The following is a 23,585-nucleotide window of genomic DNA, read 5'->3' as shown; positions in this document are numbered from 1 at the left end:
GTAATAAACTCCTTCCACAAATTTTTTCATATCAGCACCAAATTTGGGTTGTGTTATCTGAAAGCTCAAGCGATGATATAATGTGAAGATCTAGAGTTTTTGAAGAGGGGCGTGTCCGTGGCGGCATGACAAACCTCAACGCTTCGCCATGGAACAGGAAGTTCTTATAACTCAACCACACAATGTCTGATCTGCCTGAAACTTCACATGGTTGATAAAAGTCCTCTCCTGAGCACATCTACATAATAATATTGAGTCTTTAATAGCGCCACCTGCTGGCAGAATGTAGTTTGTCTTATAACACAATCTCCACACAATCTCATATCTGCCTGAAACTTCACATGGTTGATAAAAGTCCACTCCTGAACACATCCACATAACAATATTGAGTCAGTCATAACGCCACCTGCTGGCAGAAGGTAGTTTGGCTTATAACTCAGCCACACAATGTCCGATCTGCCTGAAAATTCACAGGTTAGATGAGATGCCTCTCCTAAAGACATCTACATGCCGATCTTGAGTCACAGTTATAGCGCCACCTGCTGACAGGAGGAAGTTTGGCATAAATCTGTGATTTTTCTCAGGTTCTTTATATATATCGGCTGAAATTAATATTGTTCGCTGTTCTCTGTTATCCTGAGGCTACCGGGTGGCGGTGAGCCCGGGTGCGAGGTCCCTTTCATCGCTGCTTGCAGCTTTAATTAGGGACCGAGCACCGAAACGGTGCGTAGGCCCTATTGGAATTGCTCCGTTTATTATTATTCTTCTTCTTCTTCTTCTTCTTCTTCTTCTTCTTCTTCCGCGGAATGAATCGCGGTTTTGAGGGGCTAAACATGCCCGAAAACTCACGCAACTTTGCACACGCCTCAGAAGTGGCGAAAATTTACGTTTGTTATGGGCTTTGGAAGTGGGCGTGGCAAAATGACTCGACAGCGCCACCTAGAAAAATTAAACGGACGAGCCCCCGATCCACAAATCACGCACATGCACGAAAATTGGCACACACCTCAAACACACCAAAACATACGAAAAAGTCTCTTGGAGCCATATCTCAAACCCAACAGGAAGTTGGATATTTTTAACTTCCTGCGGCGAAAAAGTGGCGTTTTTGCCATTTCCAGGCGTTGTATTTTAACGAACTCCTCCTAGGGATTTTATCCGATCGACACCAAAATTGGGTTTTGTCATCTAAAGGCCTTGGCGATGTTAAATTGCGAAGCTTTAGAGTTTTCGTCGATGGGCGTGTCCGTATCGGCCTCGCAAACTTTGACGATTCGCCACAAAACAGGAAGTCGTTATAACTCAGGCATGCATTATCAGATCTGCCTCAAAATTCACACATTTAATAAAAGTCCTGACCTGAACACGTTTACATGCCGATATCCAGATACAGTTACAGCGCCACCTGCTGGCCACAGGAAATGACATGATTTACGGAGTTATAAACTCCTTCCACAAATTTTATCGTATCAACACCAAAATTGAGTGGTGTTATCTGAAAGCTCTAGCGATGATATATTGTGAAGATCTAGAGTTTTCGTCGAGGGGCGTGTCTGTGGCGGCATGACAAACCTCAACGCTTCGCCATGGAACAGGAAGTCCTTATAACACAACCACACAATGTCCGATCTGCCTGAAACTTCACATGGTTGATAAACGTCATCTCTTGAACACATTTACAAAACAATATTGAAGTGGGCGTGGCAAAATGACTCGACAGCGCCACCTAGAAAAATTAAAGGGACGAGCCCCCGCTCTACGAATCACGCACATGCACAAAAATTGGCACACACCTCAAACATGGCAAAACATACGAAAAAGTCTCTTGGAGCCATATCACAAACCCAACAGGAAGTCAGATATTTTTAACTTCCTGTGGCAAAAAAATGGCGCTTTTGCCATTTTCAGGCGTTGTATTTTAACGAACTCCTCCTAGGGATTTTATCTGAAAAACACCAAAATTGGGTTTTGTCATCTTAAAGCCTTGGTGATGTTAAATTGCGAAGCTTTAGAGTTTTCTTCGATGGGCGTGTCCGTGGCGGCCTCGCAAACTTTGATGATTCGCCACAAAACAGGAAGTCTTTATAACTCAGGCATGCATTATCAGATCTGCCTCAAAATTCACACATTTAATAACAGTCCTGACCTGATCAGGTTTACGTGCCGATATCCAGTTACAGTTATAGCGCCACCTGCTGGCCACAGGAAATTACATGTTTGACACTGTAACAATCTCCTACCACAAACTTTTCCGTATCAGCACCAAAATAGAGTGGAGTCATCTGAAAGCTCTAGCGATGTTATATTGTGAAGATCTAGAGTTTTTGCAGAGGGGCGTGTCTGTGGTGGCATGACAAACCTCAACGCTTCGCCATGGAACAGGAAGTCCTTATAACACAACCACACAATGTCCGATCTGCCTGAAACTTCACATGGTTGATAAACGTCATCTCTTGAACACATCCACATAACAATATTGAAGTGGGCGTGGCAAAATGACTCGACAGCGCCACCTAGAAAAATTAAACGGACGAGCCCCCGATCTACGAATCACGCACATGCACAAAAATTGGCACACACCTCAAACATGGCAAAACATACGAAAAAGTCTCTTGGAGCCATATCTCAAACCCAACAGGAACTCGGATATTTTTAACTTCCTGTGGCGAAAAAGTGGCGCTTTTGCCATTTTCAGGCATTGTATTTTAACGAACTCCTCCTAGGGATTTTATCTGATAATTACCAAAATTGGGTTTTGTCATCTTAAAGCCTTGGTGATGTTAAATTGCGAAGCTTTAGAGTTTTCATCGATGGGCGTATCCGTGGCGGCCTCGCAAACTTTGATGATTCGCCACAAAACAGGAAGTCTTTATAACTGGCATGCAATATTCGATCTGCCTCAAAATTCACACATTTAATAACAGTCCTGACCTGATCAGGTTTACGTGCCGATATCTAGTTACAGTTATAGCGCCACCTGCTGGCCACAGGAAATTACATGTTTGACACTGTAACAAACTCCTTCCACAAACTTTCCCGTATCAGCACCAAAATAGAGTGGTGTAATCTGAAAGCTCTAGCGATGATATATTGTGAAGATCTAGAGTTTTTGCAGAAGGGCGTGTCTGTGGTGGCATGACAAACCTCAACGCTTCGCCATGGAACAGGAATTTCTTATAACTCAACCACACAATGTCTGATCTGCCTGAAACTTCACATGGTTGATAAAAGTCCGCTCCTGAACACATCCACATAACAATATTGAGTCAGTCATAACGCCACCTGCTGGCAGAAGGTAGTTTGGCTTATAACTCAGCCACACAATGTCCCATGTGCCTGAAACTTCACATGGTTGATAACATTCTTCTCCGGAAGACATCTACATGCCAATCTTAAGTCACAGTTATAGCGCCACCTGCTGACAGGAGGAAGTTTGGCATAAATCTGTGATTTTCTTAGATCTTTTTTTATATATTGGCTTAAATTATTATTGTTCGCTGTTCTCTGTCATCGTAAGGTCACCGGGCGGCGGTGAGCCCGGGTGCGAGGTCCCTATCATCGCTGCTTGCAGCTTTAATTATTAGGGACCGAGCACCGAACGGTGCAAGGCCCTATTGGAATTGCTCCGTTTATTATTATTATTATTATTATTATTATTCTTTTCCGGAATGAATCGCGATTTTGAGGGGCTAAACATGCCCGAAAACTCACGGAACTTTGCACACGCCTCAGAAGTGGCGAAAATTTACGTTTATTATGGGTCTCGGAAGTGGGCGTGGCAAAATGACTCGACAGCGCCACCTAGAAAAATTAAACGGACGAGCCCCCGATCTACGAATCACGCACATGCACGAAAATTGGCACACACCTCAAACACACCAAAACATACGAAAAAGTCTCTTGGAGCCATATCTCAAACCCAACAGGAAGTCGGATATTTTTTACTTCCCGCGGCGAAAAAGTGGCGTTTTTTTCATTTCCAGGCGTTGTATTTTAACGAACTCCTCCTAGGGATTTTATCCGATCGACACCAAAATTGGGTTTTGTCATCTTAAAGCCTTGGCGATGTTAAATTGCGAAGCTTTAGAGTTTTCGTCGATGGGCGTGTCGGTGGCGGCCTCGCAAAGTTTGACGATTCGCCACAAAACAGGAAGTCGTTATAACTCAGACATGCATTATCCGATCTGCCTCAAAATTCACACGTTTAATAACAGTCCTGACCTGAACACGTTTACATGCCAATATCCAGATACAGTTACAGCGCCACCTGCTGGCCACAGGAAATGACATGTTTTACAAAGTAACAAACTCCTCCCACAAATTTTATCGTATCAGCACCAAAATTGGGTAGTGTTATCTAAAAGCTCTAGCGATGATATATTGTGAAGATCTAGAGTTTTCGGAGAGGGGCGTGTCCGTGGCGGCATGACAAACCTCAACGCTTCGCCATGGAAGAGGAAGTCCTTATAACTCAGCCACACAATGTCCGATCAGCCTGAAACTTCACATGGTTGATAAAATTCCTCTCCTGAACACATCCACATAACAATATTGAGTCAGTCATAGCGCCACCTGCTGGCAGATGGTAGTTTGGCTCATAACTTAGCCAAACAATGTCTGACCTGCCTGAAACTTCACATGGTTGATTAAATTCTTCTACTGAAGGCATCTACATGCCAATCTTGAGTCACAGTTATAGCGCCACCTGCTGGCAGAAGGTAGTTTTCATTATAACTCAACCACACAATATCCGATCAGCCTGAAACTTCACATGGTTGATCAAAGTACTCTCCCGTGCACATCTACATAATTATATTGAGTCTCTCTTAGCGCCACCTGCTGGCAGAAGGTAGTTTGGCTTATAACTCAGCCACAAAATGACTGATCTGCCTGAAAATTCACATGGTTGATAAGAATTTTCTCCTGAAGACATCTACATGCCAATCTTGAGTCACAGTCATAGCGCCACCTGGGGACAGGAAGAAGTTTGACATAAATTTGTGATTTTCTTGGGTTCTTTATATACATCTGCTTAAATTAATATTGTTCGCTGTTCTCTGTCATCCTGAGGTCACCGGGCGGCGGTGAGCCCGGGTGCGAGGTCCCTATCATCGCTGCTTGCAGCTTTAATTATTCTTCTTCTTCTTCTTCCGCGGAATGAATCGCGGTTTTGAGGGGCTAAACATGCCCGAAAACTCACGCAACTTTGCACACGCCTCAGAAGTGGCGAAAATTTACGTTTGTTATGGGCATCGGAAGTGGGCGTGGCAAAATGACTCGACAGCGCCACCTAGAAAAATTAAACGGACGAGCCCCCGATCCACGAATCACGCACATGCACGAAAATTGGCACACACCTCAAACATGCCAAAACATACGAAAAAGTCTCTTGGAGCCATATCTCAAACCCAACAGGAAGTCGGATATTTTTAACTTCCTGCGGCGAAAAAGTGGCGTTTTTGCCATTTCCAGGCGTTGTATTTTAACGAACTCCTCCTAGGGATTTTATCCGATCGAAACCAAAATTGGGTTTTGTCATCTAAAGGCCTTGGCGATGTTAAATTGCGAAGCTTTAGAGTTTTCATCGATGGGCGTGTCCGTGACGGCCTCGCAAACTTTGACGATTCGCCACAAAAGAGGAAGTCGTTATAACACAGGCATGCATTATCTGATCTGCCTCAAAATTCACACGCTTGATAAGCGTCCTGACCTGAACACGTTTACATGCCGATATCCAGATGCAGTTACAGCGCCACCTGCTGGCCACAGGAAATGACATGATTTACGGAATTATAAACTCCTCCCACAAATTTTATCGTATCAACACCAAAATTGAGTGGTGTCATCTGAAAGCTCTAGCGATGATATATTGTGAAGATCTAGAGTTTTCGGAGAGGGGCGTGTCCGTGGCGGTATGACGAACCTCAACGCTTCGCCATGGAACAGGAAGTCCTTATAACACAACCACACAATGTCCGATCTGCCTGAAACTTCACATGGTTGATAAACGTCATCTCTTGAACACATCCACATAACAATATTGAAGTGGGCGTGGCAAAATGACTCGACAGCGCCACCTAGAAAAATTAAATGGACGAGCCCCCGATCTACGAATCACGCACATGCACAAAAATTGGCACACACCTCAAACATGGCAAAACATACGAAAAAAGTCTCTTGGAGCCATATCTCAAACCCAACAGGAAGTCGGATATTTTTAACTTCCTGTGGCGAAAAAGTGTCGCTTTTGCCATTTCCAGGCGTTGTATTTTAACGAACTCCTCCTAGGGATTTTATCTGATAAACACCAAAATTGGGTTTTGTCATCTTAAAGCCTCGGTGATGTTAAATTGCGAAGCTTTAGAGTTTTCATCGATGGGCGTGTCCGTGGCGGCCTCGCAAACTTTGATGATTCGCCACAAAACAGGAACTCTTTATAACTCTGGCATGCAATATTCGATCTGCCTCAAAATTCACACATTTAATACCAGTCCTGACCTGATCAGGTTTACGTGCCGATATCCAGTTACAGCTATAGCGCCACCTGCTGGCCACAGGAAATGACATGTTTGACACTCTAACAAACTCCTCCCACAAACTTTCCCGTATCAGCACCAAAATAGAGTGGTGTCATCTGAAAGCTCTAGCGATGATATATTGTGTAGATCTAGAGTTTTTGCAGAGGGGCGTGTCTGTGGTGGCATGACAAACCTCAACGCTTCGCCATGGAACAGGAATGCCTTATAACTCAACCACACAATGTCTGATCTGCCTGAAACTTCACATGATTGATAAAAGTCCTCTCCTGAATACATCCACATAACAATATTGAGTCAGTCATAGCGCCACCTGCTGGCAGAAGGTAGTTTGGCTTGTAACTCGGCCACACAATGTCCGATCTGCCTGAAACTTCACATGGTTGATGAAAGTCCTCTCTTGAGCACATCTACATAATAATATTGAGTCAGAGTCATAGCGCCACCTGCTGGCAGAAGGAATTTTGGCTTGTAACTCGGCCACACAATGTCAGATCTGCCTAAAATGTCACATGGCTGATGAAAGTCCTTTCCAAAACACATCTACATAATAATATTGAGTCAGTCATAACGCCACCTGCTGGCAGAAGGTAGTTTGGCTTATAACTCAGCCACACAATGTCCCATGTGCCTGAAACTTTACATGGTTGATAAGATTCCTCTCCGGAAGACATCTACATGCCAATCTTAAGTCACAGTTATAGCGCCACCTGCTGAAAGATGGTAGTTTGCAGTATAACTCAACCACACAAAGTCCGATCTGGCTGAAACTTCACAAGTTTGATAAAAGTCCTCTCCTGAACACCTCTACATAACAACATTGAGTCTGTCATAGCGCCACCTGCTGACAAAAGGCAGTTTGGCTTATAACTCAGCCAAACAATGTCCGATCTGCCTGAAACTTCACATGGTTGATAAGTTTCCTCTCCTGAAGACATCTACATGCCAATCGTGAGTCACAGTTTTAGCGCCACCTGCTGACAGGAGGAAATTTGGCATAAATCTGTGATTTTCTCAGATTTTTTTTATATATCGGCTTAAATTATTACTGTTCGCTGTTCTCTGTCATCCTGAGGCCACCGGCCGGCGGTGAGCCCGGGTGCGAGGTCCCTATCATCGCTGCTTGCAGCTTTAATTAGGGACCGAGCACCGAACGGTGCAAGGCCCTATTGGAATTGCTCCGTTTATTATTATTATTATTCTTCTCTCCAATGAATCGCGATTTTGAGGGGCTAAACAAGCCCGAAAACTCACGCAACTTTGCACACGCCTCAGAAGTGGCGAAAATTTACCTTTTTTATGGTCTTCTGAAGTGGGCGTGGCAAAATGACTCAACAGCGCCACCTAGAAAAATTAAACGGACAAGCCCCCGATCCACGAATCACGCACATGCACAAAAATTGGCACACACCTCAAACATGCCAAAACATACAAAAAAGTCTCTTGGAGCCATATCTCAAACCCAACAGGAAGTTGGATATTTTTGACTTCCTGCGACGAAAAAGTGGCGTTTTTGCCATTTCCAGGCGTTGTATTTTAACGAACTCCTCCTAGGGATTTTATCCGATCGACACCAAAATTGGGTTTTGTCATCTAAAGGCCTTGGCGATGTTAAATTGCGAAGCTTTAGAGTTTTCATCGATGGGCGTGTCCGTGGCGGCCTCGCAAACTTTGACGATTCGCCACAAAACAGGAAGTCATTATAACTCAGGCATGCATTATCTGATCTGCCTCAAAATTCACACGTTTGATAAGAGTCCTGACCTGAACAAGTTTACATGCCAATATCCAGATACAGTTATAGCGCCACCTGCTGGCCACAGGAAATGACATGTTTTACATCGTAACAAACTCCTCCCACAAATTTTTTTGTATCAGCACCAAATTTGGGTTGTGTTATCTGAAAGCCCTAGCGATGATATATTGTGAAGATCTAGAGTTTTCGCAGAGGGGCGTGTCCGTGGCGGCATGACAAACCTCAACGCTTCGCCATGGAACAGGAAGTCCTTATAACTCAAGCACACAATGTCCGATCTGCCTGAAACTTAACATGGTGGATAAAAGTCCTCTCCTGAACACATCCTCATAACAATAATGAAGTGGGCGTGGCAAAATGACTCGACAGCGCCACCTATAAAAATTAAACGGAAGAGCCCCTGATCTACGAATCACGCACATGCACGAAAATTGGCACACACCTTAAACAAGCCAAAACATACGAAAAAGTCTCTTGGAGCCATAACTCAAACCCAACAGGAAGTCGGATATTTTTAACTTCCTGCGGCAAATAAGTGGCATTTTTGCCATTTCCAGGCTTTGTATCTTAACGAACTCCTCCTAGGGATTTTATGCTATCGACACCAAAATTGGGTTTTGTCATCTAAAGGCCTTGGCGATGTTAAATTGCGAAGCTTTAGAGGTTTTGTCGATGGGCGTGTCCGTGGCGGCCTCACAAACTTTAACGATTCGCCACAAAACCGGAAGTCATTATAACTCAGGCATGCATTATCCGATCTGCCTCAAAATTCACATGTTTAATAAGAGTCCAGACCAGAACAAGTTTACATGCCGATATCCAGATACAGTTATAGCGCCACCTGCTGACCACAGAAAATGTCATGATTTACAAAGTAATAAACTCATCCCACAAATGTTTTCATATCAGCACCAAATTTGGTTGGTTGTGTATCTGAAAGCTCAAGCGATGATACATTGTGAAGATCTAGAGTTTTCGTAGAGGGGCGTGTATGTGGTGGCATGACAAACCTCAACGCTTCGCCATGAAAAAGGAAGTGCTTATAACTCAGGCACACAATGTCTGATCTGCCTGAAACTTCACATGGTTGATTAAATTCCTCTCCTGAAGACATTTAAATGCCAATATTGAGTCAGTCATAGCGCCACCTAGTGACAGAAGGTAGTTTTGCTTATAACTCAGCCACACAATGTCCAATCAGCCTGAAACTTCACAGGGTTGATAAAAGTCCTCTCCTGAAGACATCTACGTGCCAATATTGAGTCACAGTCATAGCGCCACCTGCTGGCAACAGGTAGTTTGGCTTATAACTCAGCCACACAATGTCCGATCTGCCTGAAACTTCACATGGTTGATAAAAGTCTTCTCCTGAAGACATCTACATGACAATACTGTCACAGTCATAGCGCCACCTGCTGACAGGAGGAAGTTTGGCATAAATCTGTGGATTTCTCAGGTTTTTTATATATATCGGCTTAAATTGTTATTGTTCACTGTTCTCTGTCATCCTTAGGCCACCGGGCGGCGGTGAGCCCGGGTGCGAGGTCCCTATCATCGCTGCTTGCAGCTTTAATTATTATTATTATTATTATTCCGCCCCCTATCGGGGCACTTTTGAGGGTCTAAACATGCCCGAAAACTCATGAAAATTTGCACACACACCAAACCCGGTGTAAATAGCAGGTTGATATGGGTCTCGGAAGTGGGCATGGCAAAATGACTCGACAGCGCCACCTAGAAAAATTAAACGGACGAGCCCCCGATACACGAATCACGCACATGCACGAAAATTGGCACACACCTCAAACATGCCAAACCATACGAAAAAGTCTCTTGGAGCCATATCTCAAACCCAACAGGAAGTCGGATATTTTTAACTTTCTGCGGTGAAAAAGTGGCGTTTTTGCCATTTCCAGGCGTTGTATTTTAACGAACTCCTCCTAGGGATTTTATCCGATCGACACCAAAATTGGGTTTTGTCATCTAAAGGCCTTGGCGATGTTAAATTGCGAAGCTTTAGAGTTTTCATCGATGGGCGTGTCCGTGGCGCCCTTGCAAACTTTGATGATTCGCCACAAAACAGGAAGTGGTTATAACTCAGGCATGCATTATCAGATCTGCCTCAAAATACACACGCTTGATAAGCGTCCTGACCTGAACACGTTTACATGCCAATATACAGATATAAATATAGCGCCACCTGCTGGCCACAGGAAATGACATGATTTACGGAGTAATAAACTCCTCCCACAAATTTTTTTGTATCAGCACCTAAATTGAGTGGTGTCATCTGAAAGCTCTAGCGATAATATATTGTGAAGATCTAGAGTTTTCGCAGAGGGGCGTGTCCGTGGCGGTATGACAAACCTCAACGCTTCGCCATGGAACAGGAAGTCCTTGTAACTCAACCACACAATGTCCGATCTGCCTGAAACTTCACATGGTTGATAAACGTCATCTCTTGAACACATCCACATAACAATATTGAAGTGGGCGTGGCAAAATGACTCGACAGCGCCACCTAGAATAATTAAATGGACGAGCCCCCGAGCTACGAATCACGCACATGCACGAAAATTGGCACACACCTCAAACATGCCAAAACATACGAAAAAGTCACTTGGAGCCATATCTCAAACCCAACAGGAAGTCAGATATTATTAACTTCCTGCGGCGAAAAAGTGGCATTTTTGCCATTTCCAGGCGTTGTATTTTAACGAACTCCTCCTAGGGATTTTATCTGATAAACACCAAAATTGGGTTTTATCATCTAAAGGCCTTGGCGATGTTAAATTGCGAAGCTTTAGAGTTTTTGTCGATGGGCGTGTCCGTGGCGGCCTCGCAAACTTTGATGATTCGCCACAAAACAGGAAGTCTTTATAACTCAGGCATGCATTATCAGATCTGCCTCAAAATTCACACATTTAATAACAGTCCTGACCTGAACAGGTTTACATGCCGATATCCAGTTACAGTTATAGCGCCACCTGCTGGCCACAGGAAATGACATGTTTGACACTATAACAAACTCCTACCACAAACTTTCCCGTATCAGCACCAAAATAGAGTGGTGTCATCTGAAAGCTCTAGCAATGATATATTGTGAAGATCTAGAGTTTTCGCAGAGGGGCGTGTCTGTGGTGGCATGACAAACCTCAACGCTTCGCCATGGAACAGGAAGTCCTTATAACTCAACCACACAATGTCCGATCCGCCTGAAACTTCACCTGATTGATAAAAGTCCTCTCTTGAACACATCTACATAACAATATTGAGTCAGTAATAGCGCCATCTGCTGGCAGAAGGTAGTTTGGCTTGTAACTCGGCCACACAATGTCCGATCTGCCTGATACTTCACAAGGTTGATGAAAGTCCTCCCCTGAGCACTTCTACATAATAAATCTACATAATAATATTGAGTCATAGTCATAGCGCCACCTGCTGGCAGAAGGTAGTTTGGCTTGTAACTCGGCCACACAATGTGCGATCTGTCTAAAATGTCACATGGTTGATGAAAGTCCTCTCCTGAGCACATCTACATAATAATATTGAGTTTTTAATAGCGCCACCTGCTGGCAGAATGTAAATTGTCTTATAACACAATCTCCACACAATCTCTGATCTGCCTGAAACTTCACATGTTTGATAAAAGTCCACTCCTAAACACATCCCCATAACAATATTGAGTCAGTCATAACGCCACCTGCTGGCAAAAGGTAGTTTGGCTTATAACTCAGCCACAAAATGTCCCATGTGCCTGAAACTTCACATGGTTGATTAAATTCCTCTCCTGAAGACATCTACATGCCAATCTTTAGTCACAGGTATAGCGCCACCTGCTGACAGGAGGAAGTTTGGCATAAATCTGTATTTTTCTTAGTTTTTTTATATATATATCGGCTTATATTATTATTGTTCGCTGTTCTCTGTCATCGTAAGGTCACCGGGCGGCGGTGAGCCCGGGTGCGAGGTCCCTATCATCGCTGCTTGCAGCTTTAATTATTATTATTATTATTATTATTCCGCCCCCTATCGGGGCACTTTTGAGGGTCTAAACATGCCCGAAAACTCATGAAAATTTGCACACACACCAAACCCGGTGTAAATAGCAGGTTGATATGGGTCTCGGAAGTGGGCGTGGCAAAATGACTCGACAGCGCCATCTAGAAAAATTAAACGGACGAGCCCCCGATCCACGAATCACGCACATGCACGAAAATTGGCACACACCTCAAACACGCCAAACCATACGAAAAAGTCTCTTGGAGCCATATCTCAAACCCAACAGGAAGTCGGATATTTTTGACTTCCTGCGGCGAAAAAGTGGCGTTTTTGCTATTTCCAGGCGTTGTATTTTAACGAACTCCTCCTAGGGATTTTATCCGATCGACACCAAAATTGGGTTTTGTCATCTAAAGGCCTTGGTGATGTTAAATTGCGAAGCTTTAGAGTTTTCGTCGATGGGCGTGTCCGTGGCGGCCTCGCAAACTTTGACGATTCGTCACAAAACAGGAAGTCGTTATAACTCAGGCATGCATTACCCGATCTGCCTCAAAATTCACACGTTTGATAAGAGTCCTGACCTGAACCCGTTTACATGCCAATATCCAGATACAGTTATAGCGCCACCTACTGGCCACAGGAAATGACATGTTTTACACTGTAACAAACTCCTCCCACAAATTTTATGGTATCAGCACCAAAATTGAGTGGTGTCATCTGAAAGCTCTATCGGTGATATATTGTAAAGATCTAGAGTTTTTGCAGAGGGGCGTGTCCGTGGCGGCATGACAAACCTCAACGCTTCGCCATGGAACAGGAAGTCCACATAACTCAACCACACAAAGTCTGATCAGCCTGAAACTTCATATGGTTGATAAAAGTCCTCCCCTGAACACATCCACATGACAATATTGAAGTGGGCGTGGCAAAATGACTCGACAGCGCCACCTATAAAAATTAAACGGACGAGCCCCTGATCTACGAATCACTCACATGCGCGAAAATTGGCACACACCTCAAACACGCCAAAACATACGAAAAAGTCTCTTGGAGCCATATCTCAAACCCAACAGGAAGTCGGATATTTTTAACTTCCTGCTGAAAATAAGTGGCATTTTTGCTATTTCCAGGCGTTGTATCTTAACGAACTCCTCCTAGGGATTTTATGCTATCGACACCAAAATTGGGTTTTGTCATCTAAAGGCCTTGGCGATGTTAAATTGCGAAGCTTTATAGTTTTTGTCGATGGGCGTGTCCGTGGCGGCCCCGCAAACTTTGACGATTCGCCACAAAACCGGAAGTCATTCTAACTTAGGCATGCATTATCCGATCTGCCTCAAAATTCACATGTTTAATAAGAGTCCAGACCTGAACACGTTTACATGCCGATATCCAGATACAGTTATAGCGCCACCTGCTGGCCACAGGAAATATCATGATTTACAGAGTAATAAACTCCTTCCACAAATTTTTTCGTATCAGCACCAAATTTGGTGGGTTGTTATCTGAAAGCTTAAGTGATGATATATTGTCAAGATCTAGAGTTTTTGCAGAGGGGCGTGTCCGTGGCGGCATGACAAACCTCAACGCTTCGCCGTGGAACAGGAAGTCCTTATATCTCAACCACACAAAGTCAGATCAGCCTGAAACTTCACATGGCTCATAAAAGTCCTATTCTGAACACATTCCCAAAACAGTAATGAGTCAGTCATAACGCCACCTGCTGGCAGAAGGTAGTTTGGCTTATAACTCAGCCACACAATGTCCCATGTGCCTGAAACTTCACATGGTTGATAAAATTCCTCTCCGGAAGACATCTACATGCCAATCTTAAGTCACAGTTATAGCGCCACCTGCTGGCAGATGGTAGTTTGCATTATAACTCAACCACACAAAGTCCGATCTGCCTGAAAGTTCACATGGTTGATAAGAGTCCTCTCCTGAACACATCTACATAACAACATTGAGTCTGTCATAGCGCCACCTGCTGACAAAAGGCAGTTTGGCTTATAACTCAACCACACAATGTCCCATGTGCCTGAAACTTTACATGGTTGATAAGATTCCTCTCCGGAAGACATCTACATGCCAATCTTGAGTCACAGTTATAGCGCCACCTGCTGAGAGGAGGAGGTTTGGAATAAATCTGTGATTTTCTCAGATTTTTTAAAAATATCGGCTTAAATTATTACTGTTCGCTGTTCTCTGTCATCCTGAGGCCACCGGGCGGCGGTGAGCCCGGGTGCGAGGTCCCTATCATCGCTGCTTGCAGCTTTAATTAGGGACCGAGCACCGAACGGTGCAAGGCCCTATTGGAATTGCTCCGTTTCTTATTAGGGACCGAGCACCGAACGGTGCAAGGCCCTATTGGAATTGCTCCGTTTATTATTATTATTATTCTTCTCTCCAATGAATCGCGATTTTGAGGGGCTAAACATGCCCGAAAACTCACGCAACTTTGCACACGCCTCAGAAGTGGCGAAAATTTACGTTTTTTATGGTCTTCGGAAGTGGGCGTGGCAAAATGACTCGACAGCGCCACCTGGAAAAATTAAACGGACAAGCCCCCGATCCACGAATCACGCACATGCACGAAAATTGGCCCACACCTCAAACATGCCAAAACATACAAAAAAGTCTCTTGGAGCCATATCTCAAACCCAACAGGAAGTTTGATATTTTTGACTTCCTGCGACGAAAAAGTGGAATTTTTGCCATTTCCAGGCGTTGTATTTTAACGAACTCCTCCTAGGGATTTTATCTGATCGGCACGAAAATTGGGTTTTGTCATCTAAAGACCTTGGCGATGTTAAATTGCGAAGCTTTTGAGTTTTCGTCGATGGGCGTGTCCGTGGCGGCCTCGCAAACTTTGACGATTCGCCACAAAACAGGAAGTCGTTATAACTCAGGCATGCATTATCCGATCTGCCTCAAAATTCACACGTTTGATAAGAGTCCTGACCTGAACACGTTTACATGCCGATATCCAGATACAGTCATAGCGCCACCTGCTGGCCACAGGAAATGACATGTTTTACATCGTAACAAACTCCTCCCACAAATTTTTTCGTATCAGCACCAAATTTGAGTGGTGTTATCTGAAAGCCCTAGCGATGATATATTGTGAAGATCTAGAGTTTTTGCAGAGGGGCGTGTCCGTGGCGGCGTGACAAACCTCAACGCTTCGCCATGGAACAGGAAGTCCTTATAACTCAAGCACACAATGTCAGCTCTGCCTGAAACTTCACATGGTTAATAAAAGTCCTCTCCTGAACACATCCTCATAACAATAATGAAGTGGGCGTGGCAAAATAACTCGACAGCGCCACCTATAAAAATTAAACGGACGAGCCCCTGATCTACGAATCACGCACATGCACGAAAATTGGCACACACCTTAAACATGCCAAAACATACGAAAAAGTCTCTTGGAGCCATAACTCAAACCCAACAGGAAGTCAGATATTTTTAACTTCCTGCGGCAAATAAGTGGCATTTTTGCCATTTCCAGGCTTTGTATCTTAACGAACTCCTCCTAGGGATTTTATGCTATCAACACCAAAATTGGGTTTTGTCATCTAAAGGCCTTGGCGATGTTAAATTGCGAAGCTTTAGAGGTTTTGTCGATGGGCGTGTCCGTGGCGGCCTCGCAAACTTTAACGATTCGCCACAAAACCGGAAGTCATTATAACTCAGGCATGCATTATCCGATCTGCCTCAAAATTCACATGTTTAATAAGAGTCCAGACCAGAACACGTTTACAAGCCAATATCCAGATACAGTTATAGCGCCACCTGCTGGCCACAGGAAATGTCATGATTTACAGAGTAATAAACTCCTCCCACTATTTTTTTTGTATCAGCACCAAATTTGGTGGGTTGTTATCTGAAAGCTTAAGTGATGATATATTGTCAAGATCTAGAGTTTTTGCAGAGGGGCGTGTCCGTGGCGGCAGGACAAACCTCAACGCTTCGCCGTGGAACAGGAAGTCCTTATATCTCAACCACACAAAGTCAGATCAGCCTGAAACTTCACATGGCTCATAAAAGTCCTCTTCTGAACACATCCCCAAAACAGTAATGAGTCAGTCATAACGCCACCTGCTGGCAGAAGGTAGATAGGCTTATAACTCAGCCAAACAACATCCGATCTGCCTGAGACTTCACATGGTTGATTAAATTCCATTACTGAAGGCATCTACATGCCAATCTAAAGTCACAGTTATAGCGCCACCTGCTGGCAGATGGTAGTTTGCATTATAACTCAACCACACAAAGTCCGATCTGCCTGAAAGTTCACATGGTTGATAAAAGTCCTCTCCTGAACACTTCCCCATAACAACATTGGGTCTGTCATAGCGCCACCTGCTGACAAAAGGCAGTTTGGCTTATAACTCAGCTTATCAATGTTCGATATGCCTGAAACCTTACATGGTTGATAAGATTCCTCTCCTGGTGACATCTACATGCCAATCTTGAGTCACAGTCATAGCGCCACCTGCTGAGAGGAGGAGGTTTGGCATAAATCGGTGATTTTCTCAGATTTTTTAAATATATCGGCTTAAATTATTACTGTTCGCTGTTCTCTGTCATCCTGAGGCCACCGGACGGCGGTGAGCCCGGGTGCGAGGTCCCTATCATCGCTGCTTGCAGCTTTAATTATTCTTCTTCTTCTTCTTCTTCTTCTTCCGCGGAATGAATCGCGGTTTTGAGGGGCTAAACATGCCCGAAAACTCACGAAACTTCGCACACGCCTCAGAAGTGGTGAAAATTTACGTTTATTATGGGTCTCGGAAAGGCGTGTGGCAAAATGACTCGACAGCGCCACCTAGAAAATTTAAACTGACGAGCCCCCGATCCACGAATCACGCAAATGCACGAAAATTGGCACACACCTCAAACACGCCAAAACATACGAAAAAGTCTCTTGGAGCCATATCTCAAACCCAACAGGAAGTCGGATATTTTTAACTTCCTGCGGCGAAAAAGTGTCATTTTTGCCATTTCTAGCCGTTGTATTTTAACGAACTCCTCCTAGAGATTTTATCCGATTGACACCAAAATTGGGTTTTGTCATCTAAAGGCCTTGGCGATGTTAAATTGCGAAGCTTTAGAGTTTTCGTCGATGGGCGTGTCCGTGGCGGCCTCGCAAACTTTAACGATTCGCCACAAAACAGGAAGTCGTTATAACTCAGGCATGCATTATCCGATCTGCCTCAAAATTCACACGTTTGATAAGAGTCCTGACCTGAACAAGTTTACATGCCGATATCCAGATACAGTTATAGTGCCACCTGCTGGCCACAGGAAATGACATGTTTTACATCGTAACAAACTCCTCCCACAAATTTTTTCGTATCAGCACCAAATTTGGGTTGTGTTATCTGAAAGCTCTAGCGATGATATATTGTGAAGATCTAGAGTTTTCGGAGAGGGGCGTGTCCGTGGCGGCATGACAAACCTCAACGCTTCGCCATGGAACAGGAAGTCCTTATATCTCAAGCACACAATGTCCGATCTGCCTGAAACTTCACATGGTTGATAAAAGTCCTCTCCTGAACACATCCTCATAACAATAATGAAATGGGTGTGGCAAAATGACTCGACAGCGCCACCTATAAAAATTAAACGGACGAGCCCCTGATCTACGAATCACGCACATGCATGAAAATTGGCACACACCTTAAACACGCCAAAACATACGAAAAAGTCTCTTGGAGCCATATCTCAAACCAAACAGGAAGTCGGATATTTTTAACTTCCTGCGGCAAATAAGTGGCATTTTTGCCATTTCCAGGCTTTGTATCTTAACGAACTCCTCCTAGGGATTTTATCCTATCGACACCAAAATTGGGTTTTGTCATCTAAAGGCCTTGGCGATGTTAAATTGCGAAGCTTTAGAGTTTTCGTTGATGGGCGTGTCCGTGGCGGCCTCGCAAACTTTGACGATTTGCCACAAAACCGGAAGTCATTATAACTCAGGCATGCATTATCCGATCTGCCTCAAAATTCACATGTTTAATATAAGTCCAGACCAGAACAAGTTTACATGCCGATATCCAGATACAGTTATAGCGCCACCCGCTGGCCACAGAAAATGTCATGATTTACAAAGTAATAAACTCATCCCACAAATTTTTTCATATCAGCGCCAAATTTGGGTGGTTGTGTATCTGAAAGCTCAAGCGATGATATATTGTGAAGATCTAGAGTTTTCGCAGAGGGGCGTGTCTGTGGTGGCATGACAAACCTCAACGCTTCGCCATGAAAAAGGAAGTCCTTATAACTCAACCACACAATGTCTGATATGCCTGAAACTTCACAGGATTGATAAAAGTCCTCTCCTGAAGACATCTACATGCCAATATTGAGTCACAGTCATAGCGCCACCTGCTGGCAGAAGGTAGTTTGGCTCATAACTCAGCCACACAATGTCCGATCTGCCTGAAAGTTCACATGGTTGATAAAAGTCTTCTCCTGAACATATCTACATAACAATATTGAGTCAGTTATAGCGCCACCTGCTGGCAGAAGGTAGTTTGTATTATAACTCAGCCAAACAATGTCAGAACTGCTTGAAACTTCACATGGTTGATAAAATTATTCTCCTAAAGACATCTACATGACAATACTGAGTCACAGTCATAGCGCCACCTGCTGATAGGAGGAAGTTTGGCATAAATCTGTGGATTTTTAAAGTTTTTTATATATATCGGCTTAAATTGTTATTGTTCACTGTTCTCTGTCATCCTGAGGCCACCGGGCGGCGGTGAGCCCGGGTGCGAGGTCCCTATCATCGCTGCTTGCAGCTTTAATTAGGGACCGAGCACCGAAACGGTGCGTAGGCCCTATTGGAATTGCTCCGTTTTTTATTATTATTATTAGGGACCGAGCACCGAACGGTGCAAGGCCCTATTGGAATTGCTCCGTTTATTATTATTATTCTTTTCCGGAATGAATCGCGATTTTGAGGGCCTTACCATGCCCGAAAACTCACGAAACTTTGCACACGCCTCAGAAGTGGCGAAAATTTACGTATGTTATGGGTCTCGGAAGTGGGCGTGGCAAAATGACTCGACAGCGCCACCTAGAAAAATTAAACGGACGAGCCCCCGATCTACGAATCACGCACATGCACGAAAATTGGCACACACCTCAAACATGCTAACACATACGAAAAAGTCTCTTGGAGCCATATCTCAAACCCAACAGGAAGTCGGATATTTTTAACTTCCTGCGGCGAAAAAGTGGCATTTTTGCCATTTCCAGGCGTTGTATTTTAACGAACTCCTCCTAGGGATTTTATCAGATCGACACCAAAATTGGGTTTTGTCATCTAAAGGCCTCGGCGATGTTAAATTGCGAAGCTTTAGAGTTTTCGTCGATGGGCGTGTCTGTGGCGGCCTCGCAAACTTTGACGACTCGCCACAAAACAGGAAGTCGTTGTAACTCAGGCATGCATTATCCGATCTGCCTCAAAATTCCCACGTTTGATAACAGTCCTGACCTGAACACGTTTACATGCCAATATCCAGATATAGTTATAGCGCCACCTGCTGGCCACAGGAAATGACATGATTTACAGAGTCACAAACTCCTCCCACAAATTTTATCGTATCAGCACCAAATTTAGGTGGTGTTATCCGAAAGCTCTAGCGATGATATATTGTGAAGATCTAGAGTTTTTGCAAAGGGGCGTGTCCGTGGCGGCATGACAAACCTCAACGCTTCGCCATGGAACAGGAAGTCCTTATAACTCAACCACACAATGTCCGATCAGCCTGAAAAGTCACATGGTTGATTAAATTTTTCTCCTGAACACATCCCCATAACAATATTAAAGTGGGCGTGGCAATATGACTCGACAGCGCCACCTATAAAAATTAAACGGACGAGCCCCCGATCCACGAATAACACACATGCACGAAAATTGGCACACACCTCAAACACGCCAAAACATACGAAAAAGTCTCTTGGAGCCATATCTCAAACCCAACAGGAAGTCGGATATTTTGAACTTCCTGCGGCAAAAAAGTGACATTTTTGCCATTTCCAGGCGTTGTATTTTAACGAACTCCTCCTACGGATTTTATCCGATCGACACCAAAATTGGGTTTTGTCATCTAAAGGCCTTGGCGATGTTAAATTGCGAAGCTTTAGAGTTTTCATCGATGGGCGTGTCCGTGGCGGCCTCGCAAACTTTGACGATTCGCCACAAAACAGGAAGTCGTTATAACTCTGGCATGCAATATTCGATCTGCCTCAAAATTCACACATTTTATAACAGTCCTGACCTGAACAGGTTTACGTGCCGATATCCAGTTACAGTTATAGCGCCACCTGCTGGCCACAGGAAATGACATGTTTGATATTGTAACAAACACCTTCCACAAACTTTCCTGTATCAGCACCAAAATAGAGTGGTTGTGTATCTGAAAGCTCTAGCGATGATATATTGTGAAGATCTAGAGTTTTTGCAGAGGGGCGTGTCTGTGGTGGCATGACAAACCTCAACGCTTCGCCATGGAACAGGAAGTCCTCATAACTCAACCACACAATGTCTGATCTGCCTGAAACTTCACATGATTGATAAAAGTCCTCTCGTGAAGACATCCACATAACAATATTGAGTCAGTCATAATGCCACCTGCTGGCAGAAGGTAGTTTGACTTATAACTCAGCCACACAATGTCCCATGTTCCTGAAACTTCACATGGTTGATAAAATTCCTCTCCGGAAGACATCTACATGCCAATCTTGAGTCACAGTTATAGCGCCACCTGCTGACAGGAGGAAGTTTGGCATAAATCTGAGATTTTCTCAGGTTCTTTATATATATCGGCTGAAATTAATATTGTTCGCTGTTTTCTGTCATCCTGAGGCCACTGGGCGGCGGTGAGCCCGGGTGCGAGGTCCCTATCATCGCTGCTTGCAGCTTTAATTAGGGACCGAGCACCGAAACGGTGCGTAGGCCCTATTGGAATTGCTCCGTTTTTTATTATTATTATTATTATTATTATTATTATTATTCCGCCCCCTATCGGGGCACTTTTGAGGGTCTAAACATGCACGAAAACTCATGAAAATTTGCACATACACCAAACGCGGTGTAAATAGCAGGTTGATATGGGTCTCGGAAGTGGGCGTGGCAAAATGACTCGACAGCGCCACCTAGAAAAATTAAACGGACGAGCCCCCGATACACGAATCACGCACATGCACGAAAATTGGCACACACCTCAAACATGCCAAACCACACGAAAAAGTCTCTTGGAGCCATATCTCAAACCAAACAGGAAGTCGGATATTTTTAACTTCCTGCGGCAAAAAAGTGGCATTTTTGCAATTTCCAGGCGTTGTATTTTAACGAACTCCTCCTAGGGATTTTATCCGATCGACACCAAAATTGGGTTTTGTCATCTAAAGGCCTTGGCGATGTTAAATTGCGAAGCTTTAGAGTTTTCGTCGATGGGCGTGTCCGTGGCGGCCTCGCAAACTTTGACGATTCGCCACAAAACAGGAAGTCGGTATAACTCAGGCATGCATTATCCGATCTGCCTCAAAATGCAGACATTTGATAAGAGTCCTGACCTAAACACGTTTACATGCCGATATCTAGATACAGATATAGCGCCACCTGCTGGCCACAGGAAATGACATGTTTTACAGTGTAACAAACTCCTCCCACAAATTTTTTCGTATCAGCACCAAATTTGGGTTGTGTTATCTGAAAGCTCTAGCGATGATATATTGTGAAGATCTAGAGTTTTGGCAAAGGGGCGTGTCCTTGGCGGCATGACAAACCTCAACGCTTCGCCATGGAACAAGAAGACCTTATAACTCAACCACACAATGTCTGATCTGCCTGAAACTTCACATGATTGATAAAGGTCCTCTCCTGAACACATCCCCATAACAATAATGAAGTGGGCGTGGCAAAATGACTCGACAGCGCCACCTAGAAAAATTAAACGGACGAGCCCCCGATCTACGAATCACGCACATGCACGAAAATTGGCACACACCTCAAACACGCCAAAACATACGAAAAAGTCTCTTGGAGCCATATCTCAAACCCAACAGGAAGTCGAATATTTTTAACTTCCTGCGGCGAATAAGTGGCATTTTTGCCATTTCCAGGCGTTGTATTTTAACGAACTCCTCCTAGGGATTTTATCCGAACGACACCGAAATTGGGCTTTGTCATCTAAAGGCCTTGGCGATGTTAAATTGCGAAGATTAAGAGTTTTTGTCGATGGGCGTGTCTGTGGCGGCCTCGCAAACTTTGACGATTCGCCACAAAACAGGAAGTCGTTATAACTCAGGCATGCTTTATCCTACCTGCCTCAAAATTCACACGTTTGATAAGAGTCCTGACCTGAACACTTTAACATGCCGATATCCAGGAAAAGTTATAGCGCCACCTGCTGGCCGTAGGAAATTACATGTTTTACACTGTCACGAACTTCTCTCACAAATTTTATAGTATCAGCCCCAAATTTGGGTGGTGTCATCTGAAAGCTCTAGCGATGATATATTGTGAAAATCTAGAGTTTTCGCAAAAAGGCGTGTCCGTTGTGGCATGACAAACCTCAACGCTTCGCCATGGAACAGGAAGTCCTTATAACTCAACCACACAATGTCTGATCTGCCTGAAACTCCACATGGTTGATAAAAGTCCTCTCCTGAACACATATGCATGCCAATATTAGTCAGTCATAGCGCCACCTAGTGACGGAGGGAATTTTGGCTTATAACTCAACCACACAATGTCCGATCAGCGTGAAACTTAACATAGTGGATAAAAGTCCTCTCCTGAACACATCTACATAACAATATTGAGTTTGGCATAGCGCCACCTGCTGGCAGAAGGTAGTTTTGCTAACAACTCAGCCCCACAATGTCTAATCTGCCTGAAACTTCACATGATTGATTAAAATCCTCTTCTGAAGACATCAACATACCAACATTAAGACAGTCAAAGCGCCACCTGCTGGCAACAGGAAGTTTGGCTTATAACTCAGCCAAACAACGTCCGACCTGCCTGAAAATTCACATTGTTGATGAGATTCCTCTCCTGAAGACATCTACATACCAATCTTGAGTCACAGTCATAGCGCCACCTGCTGACAGGAGGAAGTTTGGCATAAATCTGTGATTTTCTCGGCTTCTTTATATATATCGGCTTAAAATATTATTGTTCGCTGTTCTCTATCATCCTGAGGCCACCGGGCGGCGGTGAGCCCGGGTGCGAGGTCCCTATCATCGCTGCTTGCAGCTTTAATTATTAT

General features: G+C 44.1%; 1 long non-coding RNA gene across 1 annotated transcript in view; it reads right to left on the bottom strand.

Annotated features, from left to right (window-relative positions):
- Window positions 1-792: 792 nt before the first annotated feature.
- Window positions 793-23,585, bottom strand: part of LOC141381237 (uncharacterized) — a 40,130-nt gene continuing 17,337 nt past the window's right edge. The window contains exons 2-3 of the long non-coding RNA XR_012401107.1: window positions 6,712-7,036; window positions 793-2,359 (exon numbers count right to left, since the gene is read on the bottom strand). This is a non-coding gene — a long non-coding RNA (uncharacterized lncRNA). The remainder of the gene's footprint in view (window positions 2,360-6,711; window positions 7,037-23,585) is intronic.

This window comes from Danio rerio, chromosome 3 (genome assembly GCF_049306965.1).
Source record: "Danio rerio strain Tuebingen ecotype United States chromosome 3, GRCz12tu, whole genome shotgun sequence".
Classification (NCBI taxonomy): Eukaryota; Metazoa; Chordata; class Actinopteri; order Cypriniformes; family Danionidae; genus Danio; species Danio rerio.
The sequence above is the reverse complement of the archived record's forward strand: the minus strand, read 5'-3'. Positions and strand labels throughout refer to the sequence as shown.